This window comes from Amblyomma americanum, chromosome 5, assembly GCF_052857255.1.
Source record: "Amblyomma americanum isolate KBUSLIRL-KWMA chromosome 5, ASM5285725v1, whole genome shotgun sequence".
Taxonomy (NCBI): domain Eukaryota; kingdom Metazoa; phylum Arthropoda; class Arachnida; order Ixodida; family Ixodidae; genus Amblyomma; species Amblyomma americanum.
The window spans coordinates 11,922,155-11,944,434 of NC_135501.1; the positions used below are offsets into that span (position 1 = coordinate 11,922,155).

At 46.5% G+C, this 22,280-nt stretch overlaps 1 protein-coding gene across 1 annotated transcript in view; it reads left to right on the forward strand.

Moving 5' to 3' along the window:
• LOC144133707 (L-lactate oxidase-like) overlaps positions 1 to 22,280 on the forward strand; it is a 173,545-nt gene that overhangs the window by 122,765 nt on the left and 28,500 nt on the right. The window lies entirely within an intron of this gene.

Consider the following 22,280-nt stretch of genomic DNA (forward strand, 5'->3'; position numbering starts at 1 on the left):
TTGTTGTCAAAGAAGCTTGAACGCTGAAGACTGGGAATCAACGGTGCCAGTTCAACTCTCAAATATGCGACTGCGCATCACAATCCTTACTGATTCCACTACTGGCGAAAGGGTTCTCTTAAACTCCCTGATTCAGTTATGCACCTTGACACCTTCACCTGTACAGAAAGATGCTACAGTTGCTCTCCACATAATTCTGCAGGCTCACTTCATTCGGATAATCTCCGTATAACACACTCGGCTAGCTAATCACGCGCCGCTAAGCACAAGTACTCCGATGCGCTCAAATGCACGTACTTTCATTGACATTGCAATGCATTAGCTACACTTTTGCTAATGTAGCAACAACCCTTGGTATCTCAAACTAGTGTCACACGCTCTACTGAGCACACAAAAGCAAACATGTGTCAAAATTCAGAGACAAAAACCTTCTGCCGAAGAACGGTTCCAATTAAAGAAACAACGTCTCATTTACACGACTCTAGCTGCATTACTGTGAGTGCCCTTGTCATTTGGTAGCACGGCAACTTGACACTCTTGATTGCTGAGTGGCACAATAACTCTTATCGAAGTTATAGACAATTCAACGATATTCGATCCACTCTGAATCGTTAGCCCAAAACAAAGTAGCCGTTCCTTCTCCGATTTTCACAAACACAAAAAAAGAGAAAAAAAAAACGGCTACTTCTAATGGCTACACGGGAGTGAATGCTGATTCACCTCTCCCGGTTTGAAAGGACTAGTCTTTCAACGCGCCCGTCGGGGTGGCGCTCTGACTGATTGTCCTGCTGTCATGGCCTGACAAATAACTACTGAAAGAGGCCGATGCCCTTTGCAAAACCTCGCCACTGTTTGGCTTGCAAGATACCGTCTTCCCTTTCTGTTACTGCGGTGATGTTTAGAACAATCCGTGCATTTCGCCTGAGCGGTAACCCTAGCCACAAATTTACGAGGTTAAATGCGGGAAGGTTTTGCTTTCCCTTCTGCCGCATTTCCATCTGTGCTAACGTTAGCACCTGTCTGCGCACCTGAATTTAGGGCCTGATATTTCAACCGTTTCGTCTCGGTTCTTGCCGTTTTTCTTTTTTTCTGCCTAGACAGGTCTGTGCGCATCTCCTAATCGCAACTAGTTTCATCTAGTTTTTCAGTCGCACCTAGGAAACCTTCATCCAATTCAAAGCTGGCCTCCTTGCCTTCGCAGCAGATTGTCAGCTCCACACAGCTGACCGACAGACCTTCAGCTACCCCCGAGTTGGGCAGTTTGCTTCCCCGAAGGTAGTTCTCTACCGCCTGCTTATCGGCATGTGCGCGTTCTCCTGAAACGCACTGCTCGTATAGATTTGGGCTCTCGTACTCTGCCTCAGCATGGCTTTCAGTACTGCATTGTAACCTATGTGCAGCTCCACAATCCTCATGTGCCAGCTTAGCTGAGGTATCCACAACTCTTGCTTGTTCACTGACACCGCAGTGACGTCTTACCTCGCAGCTGGCACGATTCACTATCCTTAAAGGGCTCCCATTTGTTCCCCTTTTGAAACATCTATCTTTGGAGAAATTATCCCTTTACACCGGTGCCGGTTAGCTGCAACCAACTCGACGACGGTTCCGATCGTCATTGCATAGCCTCTCTTCGAAACTTTCTTTTTTCTAAACCGTCCATTCCCGTTAGAATCCACATCTCTGCCCTTAATCACAGGTTTGTGACTATCTAAGTGGGCGACGGTCTCTTCAGCTACTTTGGGGACTCTCTCCTGGCTCGGCTTTGTCCGATGCCATCCGTGCCCCTTCCACACGTTTTCTGAGCGAGCTCTAGTGGAGTTACTTCTAGCTAACTCAGTGACGGTCTCTGTAACCACTTTCTATTGGGCTCGCTTTGTCGTGTACCATCCATGCTGGTTGTGCGCCATTTCTAAATCCTGTCTTACGGCGTGACGTCTGTCCAGTTCGGCAATGGACTGGAACTGAGAGCCCCTGTCTGATGTGATATTTTGCAAAGGTTAAGACTACCTTCTTCTTGTGCATGGCTGCCAGCAGGCGAGACTTGCTGCCGCCGTTGCTAATCCAGACGAGCTGTCGTCGATCGTAACAGCGCGTGAAGAAACGCGCTCCCGCTTGTTCCGATTCGATGTCTTCTCGCCGCGGCATCTCATAATGCTCGTGCTTTGCACTGTCGTTAATTTTCCTCGTTTCCATGCACAATCGTAGTTTACCGCTTTTTTTTCTAACAATCACCCGATGACTCACCCACTCCGTCGGTTGATCTTGCTTGGCTATAATGCCGTCTTTGACCACGCTGTCAAGCTCTTCGCGCAGAGGCTCCCGCAAGGAAAGGGGCACACGGCGGGCGGTCTGGGCGACTGGCACAGCGTCACTGCGAAGAAACATACGGTATGGCCGATTAATACATCCTGTCCCAGAAAAAAGTTCTCGAAATTGTTGAACCACTTTCTCGCTGCTGCTCATTCCCACGTCGTTTACGGTGCATGAGAACAGTTCAAGCTTTTCGCTCGCTTGCAGTCCAAGTATTTATTTATTTATTTATTTCCTCAAAGGTCTCGGTTGAGACATTACATGAGGGAGTGGACGGTATCTGGCAAACAATGGCAAAAATGTTAAGATGAAAGGTTGGCGACGCTCCGCTTGAATTCTAGTGGGTTGATGATAATGGCAACTTCGGTGGGCAGGTCATTCCAGTCTCGTGCAGTACGCTGAAAAAATGACTGCTGAAATGTCACAGTATGGGCTTGAAGGGGATACACTGCGTTACTGTAGCGGAACCGGGCGATTCGGTGGGCTCTTTTTATGTAGGGGTTATCAAGAGGCAAAGAATGGAAAAATTTATGAAAAAGGTTAAGACGTGCTACTTTACGGCGCGAGGCTAGGGGGGGCAAGTTGATTCGAGCTTTTAGTGCAGAGATGCTTGAGTGGTAGGAATAATTTGATAGAATGAATAGTGTTGCGCGGTTGTGAACCAATTCGAGGGCGTTAGTAAGATTAACGTGGTGCGGATCAAAAATAGCGTTAGCATACTCAAGCTTGGGACGCACAAAGGATTGAAAAGCAAGCTGTTTAATAGGGGGAGGAGCGAGTGAAAGGTTACGGCGTAAATAACCTAGAGCACAATTTATTATGTGATTAATATGACAGGTCCAAGTTAGGTCACGCGAGATATGCACACCAAGTTATTTGAATGATTCGGATGTTCCAATCTGCAGGTTATTAATATTATAATTAGGCGCTACGTAATTACGACGACGGTGAATGGACATTAACACGGTTTTAGAAATATTTAATGACATGAGCCATGCTTTACACCAGTCCTGTATGCGAATAAGGTCAGTTTGTAATGCGAGATGGGCGGTGGAGTTAGTAATGCTTCGGTAAACGACACAGTCATCGGCAAAGAGTCGGATATGAGAAGAAATGTTACACGGTAGGTCATTAATATATATCAAGAAAAGGAGGGGCCCGAGTACCGTTCCTTGAGGTACCCCTGAGAGCACAGGTGTTAAGGATGAAAGAGTGTGTATTGGCATATACGAACTGCTGACGGTTAGATAAAAACCCTCGAATCCAGTTCAGAACACATGGATGAATATTAAGGCGCGATAACTTTAGTAAGAGACGACCATGGGGAACCTTATCGAACGCTTTTTCGAAGTCTAAAAACACTGCATCAGTCGGGATATTACGATCAAGGTTTATTATTTATTTATTTATTGATACTGCAGGCCAATAAACTGGCCCTAGCAGGAGGGGCAATACAGTAAAAAGTGTGACAATGCAAAACAACCATAAACACTAACGAAAAATAATGCTGGGTGTAGCAGTGTTACTCAATGAATACGCTCTGGCACCAGCACAATAACGAACAAAACATGAAGAGTGGCACATGTGAAATAACAAACAGGCGGGCAATTTTTACTCAGAACAACAGAACTGTTTCTGGGGGAAAAAAAGAAAAAAGGCATCACAAAGTGAAGGAGTTAGGAAAACATAACAGATTGTGAACACTGGTTTTGTTTCAGTTAGTTTATGGAAGAAAGATGTTTTTCCAGCTCTTCTGCAAAGTTTTGTGACTGCAATACATCGACAGGTATAGAATTCCATTCATGTATAGTACGCGGAAAGAAACTATTCATATGGGATTTTGTTTTAGAAAATATTGGCGTAAGTGAAAGGTTATGTCGGTGTCTTGTCTGGCGTGAACTTAGAGGTTTTACGCAATGAGGCTGCTGAAGTGCGCTTTTTCCATTTATAATGTTATGTAAAAATTGGAGACGACTTATCTTCCGCCTGTTTTCCAGCGTACTGATTTTATTTGCAAGCATTATTAAAGACGGAGAATCCTCTCTTTTATATTTACTAAAGATGAATCTGATAGCCTTCCTTTGAACACGCTCTAAATTCATTATATTCTTTTTAGTATGAGGATCCCATACAACTGCTGCATACTCCAGTTTGGAACGGACAAATGTGTTGTATGCTAACATTTTGGTATTTGCAGGTGCATTTCTAAGTTTCCTTTTCAAGAACCACAATTTGCGCAATGCTGCTGAACATGTAATGGAAATATGGTTTGACCAAGAGAGTTTACTGTTGAATGTGAGACCCAAATACTTGTATTTTTCAACCTCAGATATTATTGTGTTGTTAAGTACATAAGAAAATACACTAGGTTCTTTTTTCCGTGTGACTCGCAGCAAAACTGTTTTGTTTACATTGATTTCCATGCACCAAAGTTCACACCAATCACGGATAGCATTAACTGATTCCTGTAAGTAATTGCTGTCGTTCCTGGAAACAATTTTTCTAAAAATGACACAGTCATCCGCAAATAAATTAACATGGACATCATCAGGAATTACGTCGACTATATCATTAATATAGATCAAAAATAAAAGTGGTCCTAATACGCTGCCTTGCGGTACACCAGAAGTTACCTGACGGATATTGGAAGTACATTTGTTTATTTCAACAAATTGCTGTCTATGGCGGAGGTAGGCCTGGATCCATGTTATAATATTTGTAGGAAGACCAATGCGCTCTAGTTTGTGGAGTAATTTTCCATGGGGAACCTTATCGAATGCTTTACTAAAATCAAAAAAGAGCATATCGACTTGCCCGGACGTGTCAAGCACCTGAGAGATTTCATGAACAACTGACACAAGTTGAGTTGTTGTCGACAGTCCCTTTCGAAACCCATGTTGAAATGGAGAGAGGACATTATGGTCTGTCAAAAACTGACGAATAAAGCCTGCGACAATGTGCTCTAATAATTTGCTGCAAGTGGTCGTTATAGAAATGGGACGATAATTCGATACTGTAAGATGGTCACCCTTTTTATGAATTGGAACAACTCTTGCGGTACGCCAGTCAGATGGTATTTCTCCTAATTGTAATGATAATTTGAAAAAGTCAGTTAAAAATACGCATATCTGTTCCGCATACCTTCGTAAAAAAGCATTTGGTATATTATCCGGCCCGGCAGATTTCCTGACATCAATTTTTAAGAGCATATCCAAAACACCTTGCCTGGAAATCACAATGTCATGTACAAAAGACCTATCATTGTTATGATGTTCAAATTCATCCAGGTCAGAAAACACACTCCAAAAATAATCATTGAAGTGTTCGGCAATACTGGAAGCGTCTTCAATTATTTCATCATTAACCTTAATTTTATGAATTGCCTGTTTAGATTGACCTAAAAAACGCCAAAACTTCTGTGGGGCATGTGAAATAAAATCAACAAGATCATGACTGAAAAACTTATCTCGGGCTGCTTTCACTTTTGTTAGTAATTCAGTTTTCAATTTTTTGGAAGACAAACTCTGCCTGCTATGTTTCTTCATTCGCTTTAGTTTTCGCTTAGTTTGGATAATATCTCTGTTTATCCACGGGTTTGATGGAGGTTTCTTGACACTTCTCAGTGGAATGAATCTGTTAATGCAATAAGAGGCTATGTCCCTGAACTTTTGCCATGAAAGCTCGACATCATCATGGACAACATTTAGGTATAGGTCTAAGTAATCGATGATTGATGTATCATCTGCTTTAGCATAGTCCCTAACCTTAAATCGTTCGCGTTGTTTTCTTCTATTCACGTTGATTGTTGATGAAAAAGAAATTAATTTGTGGTCTGAAATGCCTGCATCAATTTCAGCGGTTCCTTCATGGAAAATTTCACTGAGGAATAAGAGGTCTAGAATATTGTCTCCTCTGGTAGAAACAGTAATAACCTGTTCAAGACTAAAAGTTAGCATCATATCAATGAGTATATCACAGGAAGGACTGTGCCCATAGCTCCAGTTATTCCATTTTATTTGAGGAAGATTAAAATCACCAGTTATAATTAAGTTTTTTCCTCTGAAATTCAAAAGGTGATCATATAATTTCTGCATAAAGTGATCATCAGCATTTGGTGCGCGGTACACAGAACATAGTATGAATGAAAAACCCCAGACAGAGACATTCAAAAACAAGCTTTCGTGGTTATCAATCTGATCTAGTTCTCCTATATGTAAGTAATGTAATGTAATGTAAGTCGTGCAGGAAGAGTGCCAGCTGGGTGTCACAGGAATGATTCTTGCGAAAACCATGCTGGCTTGAGTGAAAAAAATGAACGGACGATAGGAAGGTAGCAATATGCGAGTATAAAACATGCTCCATTATTTTACAAGAAACGCTTGTTATGGAAATCGGGCGGTAGTTACTCGGCGATGATCGGCTTCCTTTCTTGAAGACTGGGATGACCTTGCCCACCTGCCAGTCACGTGGAATCGAACCGGTGTTCAGGGATTCCTGGAATATGAGCGATAAGAACAGGCTACACGTATGTTTAGTATTTTTTAGCACTTTGGCGTTGATACCGTCCACTCCAGTAGATGACGAGTTCTTCAGTGACTCAATTACCTTGACTATGCCGACGGGATGAAATGTGATATTTTGCATGAGCGGGTGCGTAAAATGGCCTGTCGGTACTTCTTCGCGACGAAGAACTTGATCTCTGCCTCCTTGCTTCCGACTGTCAACATGGTAGTCACGACGCTGAGGTGTTTGATGACGCCTCTGTTGTAAGCCCGTAGGATGCAGTTGCTCGTAGCCAATGATATCCGGGGATGTAGCTTCTTGTAGACGGAAAATGGGAGCAGGTTGGAGTGCGATCCTGTGTCGACTTTCAAGGCTAGCGTCGTGTCCGCTTCTTTCGCTCGGACTACCCAGTCACGGTCAGGCGCGCTTCCAATGCTGTTGACACATACATCAAGAATATCAAATTCCGCTTCGCAGTCTTCGCTGCCCCCGATTTCCTTTACTTGCTTAGTCACGTTGCAACGTGCAGCAAAATGATTCTGCCCTTGGCATTTTTTGCAAATTTTGCGAAATGCAGGACAACTTCGCGGACCGTGCGTGCGCCCACACCTGCAACTATTTAACGTCTCAGGATGCTCGTCCCACTGCTGCTGCTGCTGCTGCTTTTTGACCGCGGCGATCTGTCTGTGCTCTCGAGGCCAGATTTCGTTTTGCGCGGCTCTCATTTCGCAGCCCTGCATATTTCTTCCGCTTTAGCCAATGTCATCTTGTTATCCTGCAGCAACATTTGGCTCACTGTCTCCATATTTGTTACAAATACAGTTTGGTCACGCATGACCGACTCTTTCATTTAGTTATTTATTTATTCATCTACATTTTCTGCAGCGCCGTGAAGGCATAGTTGCAGGGGAGATACAAATATAAAATTTTCAAAGATACATCTTACAGCATGCGACATGGGCTCTACCTCTGGTACAAAAAAAGTTATGTAAAATGAAAAGGATCGTCGGTGTGAAATCACATCAATCAAAGTTAGGAAATAGAGAAAGTGAAATATGAAGAGCGGGAAAGAGTATCCAAGTACATAAAGCACATCAGAGGTCCCACAACATTGCACGAAACTTTGCCTCGGACTGGCATTCGATCACAGAGCGAGGCAGCTTGTTCCGTTCATTGGTGGCATGTGGAAAAAAAGAGCGTTTGTAGGCACCAGTACGACACGTCGTTTCACGTATCTTCTATTCGTGGTCGCATCTTCTTGATACAAAATGTGGTGGGAGCAAATAAGTTTTAGAGTTAATGGCAGTTTTATTGCAGTAAATCCGATAGAGAGTTTCTAACTTAATTCGCATACGGCGCTTTTCTAGTGAGGCTAGTTCAGCCCTTGCTGATGCAGCTACTACGGACATTAAAAGTATATTTGTTTGTGACAAATCGCGCTGAACGATTCTGTACACGCTCCAGCATAGCACAATGGGTCCAGATTTGAGGATCCCAGACTGCGCAGGCGTGCTCCATTATAGGTCTGATGTTTGTGAAATACAAAATTTCTTCTACCTTCTGAGGAACATCTCGGATATTCCTCTTCAAGAAGTTCAAAATTCTTCCTGCCTTTGACGATATATATTCGGTTTGTTTTTTCCAAGTCAGGTCAGTAGAAAAATAAGCACCAAGATATTTATAATCGGTTATTTTAGTTAAAGGTTCGTTGTTTAAAAGGTAGTCAGACAAAATTAGAGTGCGCCTGCACGTAAAAGAAATACAGTAACATTTTGCAGTATTCAAACACATCTTCCATTTATCTCACCAGAGTTCAATGTGGTCCAAGTTTTGCTGAAGATTATCTGTGTCACGTGGTGCTTTATAGAATGATACAAAACACAGTCCGCATATACCCTCACCTGGTAAGTCGCACTTTCCACTATGTCATTGACATATATTAAGAACAGTAAAGGCCCGAACATAGATCCCTACGGTACACCAGTTGCCAAAGTCGCAGGAGCGAGATATCTTCCTGAGTTCTGTGACAAACTGCTCTACTGGCTCACCTTCAACTTGGATGCGTTGCCGAAACAGGGAGCGTTCATGCACTTTATTCAGGTGCTCTGCTCAGTAGCTGTCGAACTTGGCGATGACAGTTGCATAAATTTCCCGGCTCTCGTCGTCACCAAAGGCGAAGTTGTAAATTTGCAGTGCGTCGTCGGCTGCTACAGTTTGCAGTAAAGCTGTCTTCGCGACGTCCTGACAAGGCTTTTCGTCAGGCTCGGCAGCAACTAAGAAGAGTTTAAACTTTTGATTGAAAAGTTGCCACTGTTTACTTATTTCGCCGGTGAAGTGGAGCGGCTACGGCGGCTTTACAAGTTCCAGGCTGCTTCTTTACCACGACCACTGCAGCAATGAGTTCAGAGCACTTCTGACACCACGTTTTGGCAGAATGACAGTCGGGACCAGTTCCGTGCAAAAACGCCGACGTGGCGTTTATTCGTGCTCGTTTTATATCCGCAAGTGGAAAGGATACACAAGTTTAAAGCATGCGCGCCGCAGACATAGAACGCGAGCACGCGTCGCACCATGCTTGCACAGAACGCCGGACCGCGTCGCACTCGGCTTACATATATGATACACCCTGCACAAGCTGTACGGCGACTGTTCCGAGCTAGCCTAGGTGCACGTGGCAGCGTACTCGTCTTGCTAACGCATGGTCCTCGCCGTCGCTAACAACCAGGCTCGATTAGTCGCATCAAGCCTCATCACAACAGACTGATCCGAAATTGCAGAGGAAGCGGCCATTGCGTTCTTTCTCATCTCCACCTCTGCCACCACTTTTCTCTCCGGCTCAAAATCCGCCCTATCCAATTTCGCCAAAGGCCTGATATCCCGCACCGGGGCTCGGCTTCTACGGTTCTGGCATCCCACCCGCCTCGTAACCCTTATCTGAATCCCCGCACACACGGGCCTCCCTGTTAACGAGGAGGTTCACTCCCTCGCCAGCGGTCTCACTTTCCTGGCCGGAGTTGGACCCCGTCCGCCATCCCAGGAGCGTCTGCTTAACTTCAGAGATATCCTTACCCAGATATCTGGCGCGTTTACGCACCGCTGATTCCATCCCTAACACTAACACAGGCCGCCCACTGGCGCCGACTTCGGACCCCCGTAGTGCTCTCTACCCTATTCTGCTTCATGCCCGCTACACCATTGAGTTCATTTCCTCCTGTAAGCTCTGCGGGAAACGGAGAGACTTTCGTCACGTCCTACTCACGTGCCCTACCGTTCCACGCCCTCCATCTCCTATCAAGGCGGAGGCGGAGGCATACTGGGAGACTCTTCTGGCCGGCTCCGCTGCTGCTGACTAGCGCCGAATAATTAAAGACGCCCTGAAGCGGATAGCCCTCCAAGGGCTGTCGTTTGCCCTGTAAGGGCAGCCCCTAATGGTTGCCTCGTGCCATGTAAAGATAAGAGGGGGAGGGGTTTTCTTCCTTTTCCTTCATCATCATCAGCCTGACTACACCCACTGCAGGGCAAAGGCCTCTCCCATGTCTCTCCAATTAACCCTGTCTTTTGCTGCAGCTGCGCCCACCCTATGGCTGCAAACCTCCTAATCTCATACGCCACCCTAATCTTCTGCCGCCCCCTGCTACGCTTGCCTTTGTTTGGAATCCACTCCGGTACCTTTGCCTTCGCTGTAGATGCCCTGCCCAAGCCCATTTCTTCATCTTCATTTCGTCTAGAAACTGATTAGTACGAGTTTGTTCTCTCACCCACTCTGCCCGCTTCTGGTCTCCTAACGTTACACCTGTCCTTTTTTTTTCATGGCTCACTGCGTTGTCCTTAACTTAAGCTGAACCCTTTTCGTTAGCCTCCACGTTACTGCCCTGTAGGTGAGTACTGGTAAGAGAAAGCTGTTGTAGACTCTTCTCTTGAGAGATATTGGCAACCTGCTATTCATGATTTGAGAGAACCTGCCATATGCCCTCCACCCCTTGCTTTGATATTGCATCTCGGCTGCTAAGCCATGTCAAACCTCTGGCTAGCAGCATGCTTTGAACTGAAGCGCAACTTCTCCGATTGCGAAATAAAACTTCTTCTTAACGTTTCTGTAGTTCTTTTTTAACACGCTGCAAGACTGACGCTCCTCACGCAGTCCCCCCTCCCCCCTTCCGCAAAAATAAAGAACGCCATTATGATTGGGCACTCTCCCCCTCTCTGTTATTTTCCTGCTTCTGTCCCGCGGGAAAAGAAATTTTCTCAATGCGGCCCGCAAGCAGTATGTGTTTGAGAGCCCTGACCGACACACTGACTGAGGCGCAGGCTTTGTGAAAGAAGAAAGGAAGAAATAGGTGCCGTAGTGGAGGGCTCCGGAATAATTTCGACCACCTGGGGATCTTTAACGTGCACTGACATCGCACAGCACACGGGCGCCTTAGCGTTTTTCCTCCATAAAAACGCAGCCGCCGCGGTCGGGTTCGAACCCGGGAACTCCGGATTAGTAGTCGAGCGCCCTAACCACTGAGCCACCGTGGCGGAGCTACCCCCCCCCCCTCCCCTCCACCCCCGAAGCGACGCCGGATACAACGACAACCTCGACCACAACGCGAGCCGCCTTCAAAACGACGCCGCTACCGAGGAAAGCTTCGACCACACGTTCAACCCACGATTCCCATACCCGACGAAGCCGTGATCCGACGCCCACGACAACGTCCAACGCAAGACCAAGGATATCCGACTTAGAAGCAGTTATCGACGGCCGGAAAGCGGCCTCTCTATTTGACACAGGAGCCGATTACTCGGGGATGAATGGAACATTCGCTGCGCACCCGAGGAAAGTCATGACCGCTTGGGACGCCCTACAAATTCGCACCGCAGGGGGCCACCTCATTACGCCATGAGGACGATGCACCGCGCGAGTGACAGTCAAAGGACATACCTATCCTGCGGCCATCGTTGTGCTACGGCAATGTTCCCACGAAGTGATCTTGATCATGTATTTTCTTAATTAGCATCAGGCGATCATCGACCTGCAATCCAAGCTGATCACGCTTTCGACGGACGAGATCAACCCTTCGATGAGAAGTCTGGAAAATCACGTTGCCCGGAGTGTCCTGGAGGAAGAAGTGAGAGTCCCACCCCGTTCAAACGTTATCGTGACCGTAGGCGCCACGAAAGCCATTAACGCTGAAGCCATAATCGAAGGGAACATGCAGTTGCTTCTAAACCGGGGAATCAGCATCGCAAGAGGCATCGCACATTTCCGCAATGGCGAGGCCGAAGTACTGCTGAATAATTTCCGCGAAGAATACCTGCACTTTAACAGAGGAACGGCGATTGATTGCTCCTACGTACGAGACTCATTCGCCCTCTCCGAACCGTCCGCAGAAGATCCGCCTGAGCAGTAGAATTCGCCCACTTTCAGCATCAGCCCAGCCCTGCCCTAGAACAGACAAGAGCAGATCCGCAATCTGCTTCCAAGCTACACCGAGTGTTTTTCGGCACCGCCGAAGGTCTGATTAACGCCAGTTGCCGAGCATCGCATTATAACCGACCAGCACGCCTGACTTCTCCGTCAAATCACCTAACGTGTGTCCCCGAGAGAAGGACAAGGCATCCGGGACCAAATGGAAGAAATGCTTCGCGACGACGTCATCCAGCCTTCATACAGCCCATGGGCGGCACGGGCTGTTCTAGTGAGAAAGACGGTGCACTTCGATTCTGCGTTCATTACCGCCGCTTGAACACCATAACAAAGAAGGACGTCTACCCCCTCCCCCGCATCGACGACACACTGGACCGGCTCTGCAATGCAGTATTTCTCATCTATAGACCTCAAGAGCGGTTACTGGCAAATTGAGGTCGATGAAAGAGATCGCAAGAAGACCGCATTCATCACTCCGGATGGCCTTTTCGAGTTATAGGTGATGTAATTTGGTCTGTGTTCCGCACCAGCGACGTTTCAGCGAGTAATGGATACAGTGCTGGCAGGCCTAAAGTGGCAAATTTGTCTGGTCTATTTATATGGCATCGTTGTATTCGCCTCAAACTTTGAAGAGCACCTGAAAAGACTTCGGACAGTACTAGACGCCATCAACTCGTCTGGTCTAACCTTGAAATCAGAGAAGTTCCACTTTGCCTATGAAGAGCTGCTATTTCTAGGCCACATCGTTAGCAAGGAAGGAGTACGCCCAGACCCGCTGAAAACAGCTGCTATTCACCGCCGGCCGATAAGAAAGCAGTGCGCAGATTTCTCGTACTGTGCGCACATTACTGACGATTTCTGAGAAACTTTCCCGTCATCGTCGAGCCCCTGACCCAACTGACGAAGGCAGATGTGCCATTTAAATGGGAAGCGCCGCATGCAGAAGCTATCAAAGAACTTCAGCCTCGTTTACAGTCCCCATCGATTCTCGTGAATTTTGTTTGATGAAGACGCGGATACTGAAGATCGACTTATAAGCAGCGTGCGCCTAGGCGCCGTCCTCGTTCAAAAGAGCGACGGGCTGGAGAAAGTCATCGCATACGCTAGCCGTTCCCTTTCCAAGGCCTAGGCTAACTATTCGGCAACTTAAAAGGAGTGCCTTGCCATCGCCTGGCCTGAGCTACATCGAAATTCCGCCCGTACCTGTACGGACGACCGTACAAGGTGGTCAGCGATCACCACGTGCTGTGCTGGCTCGCCAATTTTAAGGACCCTCTGGACGCCTCGCTCGCTGGAGTCTGCGCCTCCAGGAGTTGGACGTCACCGTCGCTTACAAGGCCGGATGCAAGCACTCTGACACCCACTGCCTCTCACGAGTCCCTGTAGATGCACCGGCGCCGTACGACGATGAGGACGGCTTCCTGGGACGCATCAGCCCCAGCTCTTATGCACAGCAGCAACGGTCGGACCCCGACCTAAATCGCCTCATCGCTTACTTCGACGGCAAGGTTTCTTCACCTCTGCCTCATTCAAGCGAGGGCTGTCTGTTCTGTGTACAGAATGATATCCTCGTGAAGAACAACGCAGCGAACAAAACAGCTTACCTCCTTATTGCACCTGCTTGTCTGCGCAAAGAAGTTCTACAGGCTTCACAGGACGCGCCGGCAGCTGAACATACCGAGTTTTCTCGCACCCTCCGCCGCATTCAAGACAAGTATTACTGGCGCCGACTGTCTGTAGATGCCGCACATTATTTGAAAACTTGCCAGGATTATCAGTAGAACACATTTTGGGGCAAGTTGGTGCATAGCTTGAGTAGATGAAGCGCACAAAAGACAGCACACAGACAAAGAATAACACGAGACAGGCGCTACTTGCAACTGGTTCATGAAATTGAGGACCTGTGTATTTATGGCCAAAAAGAAGGCGCTGTGGAAGGTGAGGCGAAATATAATACAACAAATACCAGATAAAATGACATGTGCGAGGGCAAGGATACTACAATGGAGGGTTCAAAAGTCAATCAAATCTTTCTAAACATATCAAAAGCATACTTTCATTCTAATGAATGATAAGCGGTGGGGTGGTAACAGAAGAACTCCCGCTTTTTTATTACGGTAGGCTTCAAGCAATTCACGGGCAGTCTAATCCTTGCTTCTGCATAATATGTGAGTGTATTAGAGCTTTGCTTCGCAAATTTTCTGCTCTTTGCGAGAGTCCTTGCAAAGCTGCAGCAAATCTGACCCGGCAGCAGTTCCTAGCGAATGCTTATGTTTCATTTTCATAAATTGTCAGCAACGAAAGGAGAATGTCAGCAACGAGATCGTCAACAACGAAAGACCGCTCCCACCCTACCAGCAGGATTTCTGAACCCCATTGAAACCCCCTCAAGGCCCTTTCGGCAGATCGGCGTGGACTTTCCAAAAGTCAACGCCTGGAAATAAGTACATCATCATAGCGACCGACGACCTGGCCCGCTACGCCGAGGCAAGAGCCCTACCAAACAGAAAAGCAGCAGATGTCGCCAAATTTTACGTGAAGGGTACTTTTCTGCGACACGGCGTCCCTGATGTGCTCATCACGGACAGAGGAACAGCATTCACGGCGGAACTAACGCAAGCCATCCTGCGCTACAGCCAAACCAGCCACCGGAGGACAACTGCATACCATCCGCAGACCAACGGACCGACCGAGCGCCTGAACAAAACCATCGCCGATATGCTCGCCATGTATGTAGATGCTGAACACAAGACCTGGGACGTCATTTTGCCTTAGGTCGTCATCGCCTGCAACACCGCAGTGCAGGAGACCATCCAGATGACGCCTTTTAGGCTCGTCCATGGCAGAACAGCGTCAACTGACGGGCTAGTTGGTTTTCCATGGTGTTTACCAGCGGAAGAAGAACGAAGTACACGGACAAAGACATATGGGCGCTGAACTGCAACTTTATTTTGAAAAAACGCAAATCCCTTACATATATACCCTCAAAGCCACCGCCCACCAGGAAAAAACTCGGGAAATTAAAGCACGTGTCAATCATCAGGATCAAAACGGCACTAGGAAAGAGTCAAGCTATACAAAGGAACAGATAACAAGCCAACCCCGGATGGGTGAAACAGCAAGCAGCGCAAAAAAGTGGCGCGAAGGAATTTTTTCTCTTCTCGTTTTACGCATAAAAAAACGAAAAGGTGCTAATAAAAGGCGACACGAAAAATTCCTTCGGGCAACTTTTTTGCGCTGCTTGTTTTTTCACCCATCTGGGGTTGGCTTGTTATCTGTTCCTTTGTATAGTTTGACTCTTTGTTCATGCCGTTTTGATCCTGATGATTGACACGTGCTTCAATTTCCCGAGTTTTTTCCTGGTGGGCGGTGGCTCTGAGGGAATATATGTAAGTGTTTTGCGTTTTTCCAAAATTCATTTGCAGTTCAGCGCCCGTTTGTCTTTGTCCGTGTTCGTTCGTCCGCGTGTTACTGCGCTGGTAAGCACCATGGAAAACCAACTAGTCCGTCAGTTGACGCTGTTCAAGTATATTTCTAATTCTGCGGGCACTTTATCTGCATCGTTTGCTGACCCTTGCAGTGTGATAAACTGTATAGCTGCTGCTTACGGCAGGGCAAGATTCCTCGGATTCTGCATTCATCACACAAAGTATTGCTTCCGGGACTGCTGATGTTGTTTGGTGGCGTTCAGCCTTCGATTGGTCATGCTACGCGCTTATGCATGATTCTGCGATCAGAATGTCAGCATCAAGTTCGTCTTCAGTCGGAACAACTCCGGCTACTCGTGTTGGGATCGTCGCCGCCGCACTCCTCGACAAAGAAATGGCGCGAGCTTTCTGCTATTGCCGACCGAACTACCGAATTACTCTGGCAGCAAGTCCTTCCAGGCCTACGTGCTCTCGTGGCCACGCAGAAGAGGGTGAGCAGAAATCTCGTCCACATCATCGGAGGCGCCAAAGATGTCCCAGAGGATGTCCATCGATTCCTTAGCCATGGCCCTAAGTTCGCTGTGGAGCCTTGGAGATCTGCACCCGATCTGCTAAACATGGTCGGGCAAGTGTCCTGGCTAGCTCTCCAAGGCGAAGCAGAACGCTGCTGTGCGGATGGTGTGGATACAGTCATGTGAAACAGTGCTGAAGGGAAGAGGTTTCTGTTAAAAAAAAACATTTCGTATATCAAAGAGAACAAATAGTGTTTGCTTCTCGCCGATAAAGAAGGAGGGTTTGTGATGCTACCAAAAAGCGTTCATGTGTCTAAGGGTGACGAAGCTGTCCAGTCTGTTTTTAAGAAATGCGCTATTCCTCTGTAGCCAAGATAAGAAGCACAGCAAAAAGATTATGCCAGCAATTAAATGTAATGAGGCTCTCTCGAGCAGTACAAAATAATAAGAATTCGTGTGTAGATATGTTCTTCACTGTAAAAACGCATAAAGTAGGCTACCCTCTGCGCGTTATAGTTTCCGAGAAAAAGACGGCAAAAAGACTTTGCATTATTCTTACAAGAGAAGCTCAACTTAATCCCCACTAATGATCCCTTCCAAGTAAAAAATGCAGAAAAAGTTGTGGGTTTTTTGAAGGACAATCGCAGCAAGGCTTTTCGGGGGTTCTCCATTGACGTTAAAGATTTATTTTCTTCAGTTCCTCACGACAGCCTCAAGAGATGAGTACGCGAGGCTATTGATTACTACGGAGCAGTAACCTTTCAAAACGAGCGTGGAATCTCTGTTGAAGGCTTTTTGGTGTTGCTCTCCGTCTGCCTAAGGTCTACAATTGCTGAGTGGAATGATTCAAGTTTTGTTCAGAAGGCTGGCATTTGTATAGGGTATTGCATTGCTGCTGTGCTTAGCGACCTTTACCTTGCCATGCACGACAGAGCGTTGAGCGACAACATTGAGCATTCATGTGTTCTAACAGTTTTCAGATATGTAGGTGATTATCTGGTTCTTTTAGATTGCAGGAGCGCTAGTTTTCCATTCGAAGAGGCTCAAATCTTTCGTGTCTTTGAGATAATTTTGGCACCTCTGGAATTAACGCACGAGATTCCCGCCAATAGTTCCATTCGATTCCTTGAACTTAGACTTTTTTCCCGCCGGAGCATGTCTGCTGGGCTTTCGAGCCAAGGGGCAAAAAACCTATCCTGGCATATGACTCAGCACACTCGAAGCTGGTAAAAAGATATATTGTTCAGTCTACTTTCAATAACGCCCTAACTAAATCATGCGAGCATAAAATTATGATCCATAGCGCAGCAACAAAACAGGGGACAAACACAAGCGCTAACTTCCACTACAGCTTTATTTGGTGCACACAGAATTTATACAAGAAGTAACGAATGATACCAGTCAGATTAGACAAGATACTTTGTGAACAAAGCTTAAAAATCACATGCAATACATTTCATCGGTTGGCATACTGCTCCGAGGCTAAAAATGCCATATCTTTCTTTGTCAGCGACAATGACGGACTGCTGACGCAGCTTTCAGGTCCAGCTCTTTCGATTGCGGCAGCCTCGATAATTTCCCTTGTTAATCTATCGGAATTTCCGCCTATCACCTTGCATTCTTTAAAACCAGGCTTACATTTATGAACACGACAGTGCCGTGCCAAATTGCTGGAACCGCCATCCCTAACTTCCCTATGGTGCTCGCTTAACCGCTCATTAAGACATCTGCCTGACTGCCCAATGTACTCCTTGCCGCATGAAAGCGGGATACTGTAGACTATTTCATCAGTACACTGCACGAAAGGGTTTCTATGCCGAATCGTGCAACTATTCTGAAGACTGCTGTCGGGACAGGTGGCCTTGCAAATGCGGGACAATTTTTCTGGTGCAGACATATACACCTTCAATCCCACTTTTTGTGCTACCTTCTTGAGGAAGTGTGACAGCTTGTGGATATATGGCACCACCACTACCTTGTTGCCCCCTTCGCCATCAGTTCGTCTTCTTGGCCTTTTTGTGCTGATGCAAGCTCTCAGCAACCGACACTAATAACTGTCTGGGGAATCCTGCTGCTCGGAGGCGGTCCACCTGCTTATAAAAACTACTTTTCATCAAGCATGCGCAGGACTTGCTAACTGCATTTGATAAGCACGTCTTCACGACCCCTCGCTTGACCAGCCTCGTATGCGCAGACGAAAAGGGTAATAGGGGCTTTTCAGCTCTGGGCTCATACATCGAACATACCTGCTGTCCAGTAACCAATGTTAGGTCAAGAAACCGAATAGTGCCCTCAACCGGAAGCTCATGGGTGATCTTCAGAGGGTGCAGACACTCAGAGAAGGTAGAAATAGCGGTTGCGGCTGTTACAGAAACATCTCTATGGCTCTTACGAAGGACCACTAGGTAGTCATCAACATACCTAAACGTCCGAATGACAACATCAACATCCAGTTTATTTTGCAGTCGCCTGTCTAGATTAGCAAGGTAGAGGTCACTGAGCGCTGGAGCAATGCACGAGCCGATACATACTCCATCCTTTTGCAGAAATATCTCCTGATTCCAGCTAACAAAGGTCGACTTCAGATACAGAGACAATACACTCAAGAACCCGTCAACAGACACACCTGATTCATTCTTAAAAGCAACAGCACCAAAGCGATGAATGCAGTCTTCGATACATTCTAAAAGCTGCTGATGTGGCAGGGAGTATGCAAGATGTTACGATCAGAGTGGCAAAGGCAAGGCAGACTTCACAGAGATTCTCTCCACGCTCAAGTTATCCAGCAGCACACAAAGCCTTGGGACAGACGTCGGCAGTGGAGAGAGTACTGCAACCTCATAGATTGGACAGCCGAGAAACTTTGGACAAACAGCTTGCGGAACCTGCGTGCAGTTAAAAAGAGCAGGCAACCGGTCCAGAGTGCAAAGGTCCACATGTTCGGGAACGTCGAGGTCCCGGAATTTGTGCAACGAACCCTCAAGCTCGGGCCCAAGTACGCAGTGCAACCGAAGAAGAGTGCGCCAGAGCTGCTGTCATTCGTGAAACATGTGTCCAGCCGTGCACCCTCGTCAGAGAAAGTATGGTGTAATGTCGAGGGTTTGGAAGTGCTCACCAAGTGGAGGCCCACAAGTACCCCCGTTCCGGTGAGAAGGGTCATCTCGTTTCTAAAGGACAACAGCCTTTGCGCCCTTCCTACTGACAAAGAAGGTGGCTTTGCGGTTTTTCCATGGGATTTGTACCGTAAGAAGGCGCGTGAGGCAGTTGATTCAGTTTTTAATCAGCAGCAAAGTGTGTCTTTGAGAAAGGAAAAAGCACAAGCAAAAAGGTTATGTTTACAGCTTGAATCGTCTAGGCTTGCGCTTGCAGTCCAAAAGGCGGAAAAACTCGGTCTCGAGATGCTTTTTTTGGTGAAGACGCACAAGCCTGAAGCACCGTTCCGCGTCATCATTTCTGAACGAGGGACATGGCAGAAGGAAGTAGGGCTATTTCTGCAACGACATCTCAAACTTTTGAGCGTTGATGATCCTTTTCTGATTAGAAGCTCAGAACAAGTGGTTTTGTTTCTAAAAGAACTTGAAGAGCAAGATGTGGAATTTTTTTCAATAGATGTGAAGGATCTATATTACTCCCTGCCACATCAGCAGCTTTTAGAATGTATCGAAGACTGCATTCATCGCTTTGGTGCTCTTGCTTTTCAGAATGAATCAGGTGTGTCTGTTGACGGGTTCTTGAGTGTATTGTCTCTGTATCTGAAGTCGACCTTTGTTAGCTGGAATCAGGAGATATTTCTGCAAAAGGATGGAGTATGTATCGGCTCATGCATTGCTCCAGCGCTCAGTGACCTCTACCTTGCTAATCTAGACAGGCGACTGCAAAATAAACTGGATGTTGATGTTGTCATTCGGACGTTTAGGTATGTTGATGACTACCTAGTGGTCCTTCGTAAGAGCCATAGAGATGTTTCTGTAACAGCCGCAACCGCTATTTCTACCTTCTCTGAGTGTCTGCACCCTCTGAAGATCACCCATGAGCTTCCGGTTGAGGGCACTATTCGGTTTCTTGACCTAACATTGGTTACTGGACAGCAGGAATGTTGGATGTATGAGCCCAGAGCTGAGAAGCCCCTATTACCCTTTTCGTCTGCGCATACGAGGCTGGTCAAGCGAGGGGTCGTGAAAACGTGCTTTTCAAATGCAGTTAGCAAGTCCTGCGCATGCTTGATGAAAAGTAGTTTTTATAAGCAGGTGGACCGCCTCCGAGCAGCAGGATTCCCCAGACACTTATTAGTGTCGGTTGCTGAGAGCTTGCATCAGCACAAAAAGGCCAAGAAGACTGGAACTGATGGCGAAGGGGGCAACAAGGTAGTGGTGGTGCCATATATCCACAAGCTGTCACACTTCCTCAAGAAGGTAGCACAAAAAGTGGGAGTGAAGGTGTATATGTCTGCACCAGAAAAATTGTCCCGCATTTGCAAGGCCACCTGTCCCGACAGCAGGCTTCAGAATAGTTGCACGATTCGGCATAGAAACCCTTTCGTGCAGTGTACTGAAGAAATAGTCTACAGTATCCCGCTTTCATGCGGCAAGGAGTACATTGGGCAGTCAGGCAGATGTCTTAATGAGCGGTTAAGCGAGCACCATAGGGAAGTTAGGGATGGTGGTTCCAGCAATTTGGCACGGCACTGTCGTGTTCATAATTGTAAGCCTGGTTTTAAAGAATGCAAGGTGATAGGCAGAAATGCCGATAGATTAACAAGGAAAATTATCGAGGCTGCCGCAATCGAAAGAGCTGGACCTGAAAGCTGCGTCAGCAGTCCGTCATTGTCGCTGACAAAGAAAGATAAGGGCATTTTTAGCCTCGGAGCAGTATGCCAACCGCTGAAATGTATTGCATGTGATTTTTAAGCTTTGTTCACAAAGTATCTTGTCTAATCTGACTGGTATCATTCGTTACTTCTTGTATAAATTCTGTGTGCACCAAATAAAGCTGTAGTGGAAGTTAGCGCTTGTGTTTGTCCCCTGTTTTGTTGCTGCGCTATGGATCATAACGCATACCCACTAGCCCGAACCATCACCTTGTTGTGCATAAAATGGAGGAAAGTTTTGCTACCCAAGTCTGCAGGCTAACTCATTCAGGCTACCCCCATCAAATTCTTACCTCTGTAGCGGAAAAGATGTTAAGAAGCGCCAGGCGTAGAGGAACCAACGCTTCAGCTGTAGTGCGACAGCAAAATAATAAGGTAGCCGTTATTCCCTCTACGCACCAGATCTCCCACAACCTTAAAAAAATAGGTGAAAATGCAGGTGTAGATGTTGTGTTTTCGGTCCCCCGGCGCCTTTACAGGCTGTGCCGGAGAATAAATTCGTTGTCGAAAAAGAACACCTGTTGCACAACATGCCACAGAGACCCGCTGGTGTCATCTGCCAAGGAAATAGCATATTCTGTTCCTCTGAAATGTGGGAAGGCGCACATCGGCCAAACAGGCCGATGTATCAACGAACGGCGAATGGAACATAGAAAGGATTTATCTGGAACTTCACTCAGGAACCTTCCACAACACTGTAGGGTATGTCAGCACGACCAAGTAGGCCCTGATGAAAAATGCGCCCCCGTGTTTGAAAAAACCATGATTCTAAAGAAATACCCCAATCAGCTGATTCGCGAAATACTAGAAGCAGCCGAGATTTTAAATCTCAATAGTGAATGTGTTAGTACGCCCTCTGTTTTACTTTCACAGAAGGATATTGCTTTCCTGTCTGGTTTTAATTGATTTTACCTTCCTTTACCCACCGTTCATAGTAGCCATTCTATGCCTTGTCTTCCCCCTGTAGTATTCAAATTTTACCATCTCGTTTTTCACTTCTTGTCATTTGCCTCGATATTTTATTGTATAGCTGTGTTCATTGTTCGCTGTCACTGCTTCCATTTTACGTTTCTTTACAGTGCATTTACGGCTTTTTAAGGTCGTGTCTCTCTTTTTTTCGCTTTTAATGACACGGTTGCGTGCAGGTGCATTTTTTGGTTTTTAAGCAAAAAATTTTGTCATCCACCTTGACTTTCGTATAGCCGTGTTTCCTTGTTTGCTTTCATGTGAATCATGTTTTTCATCGGGTC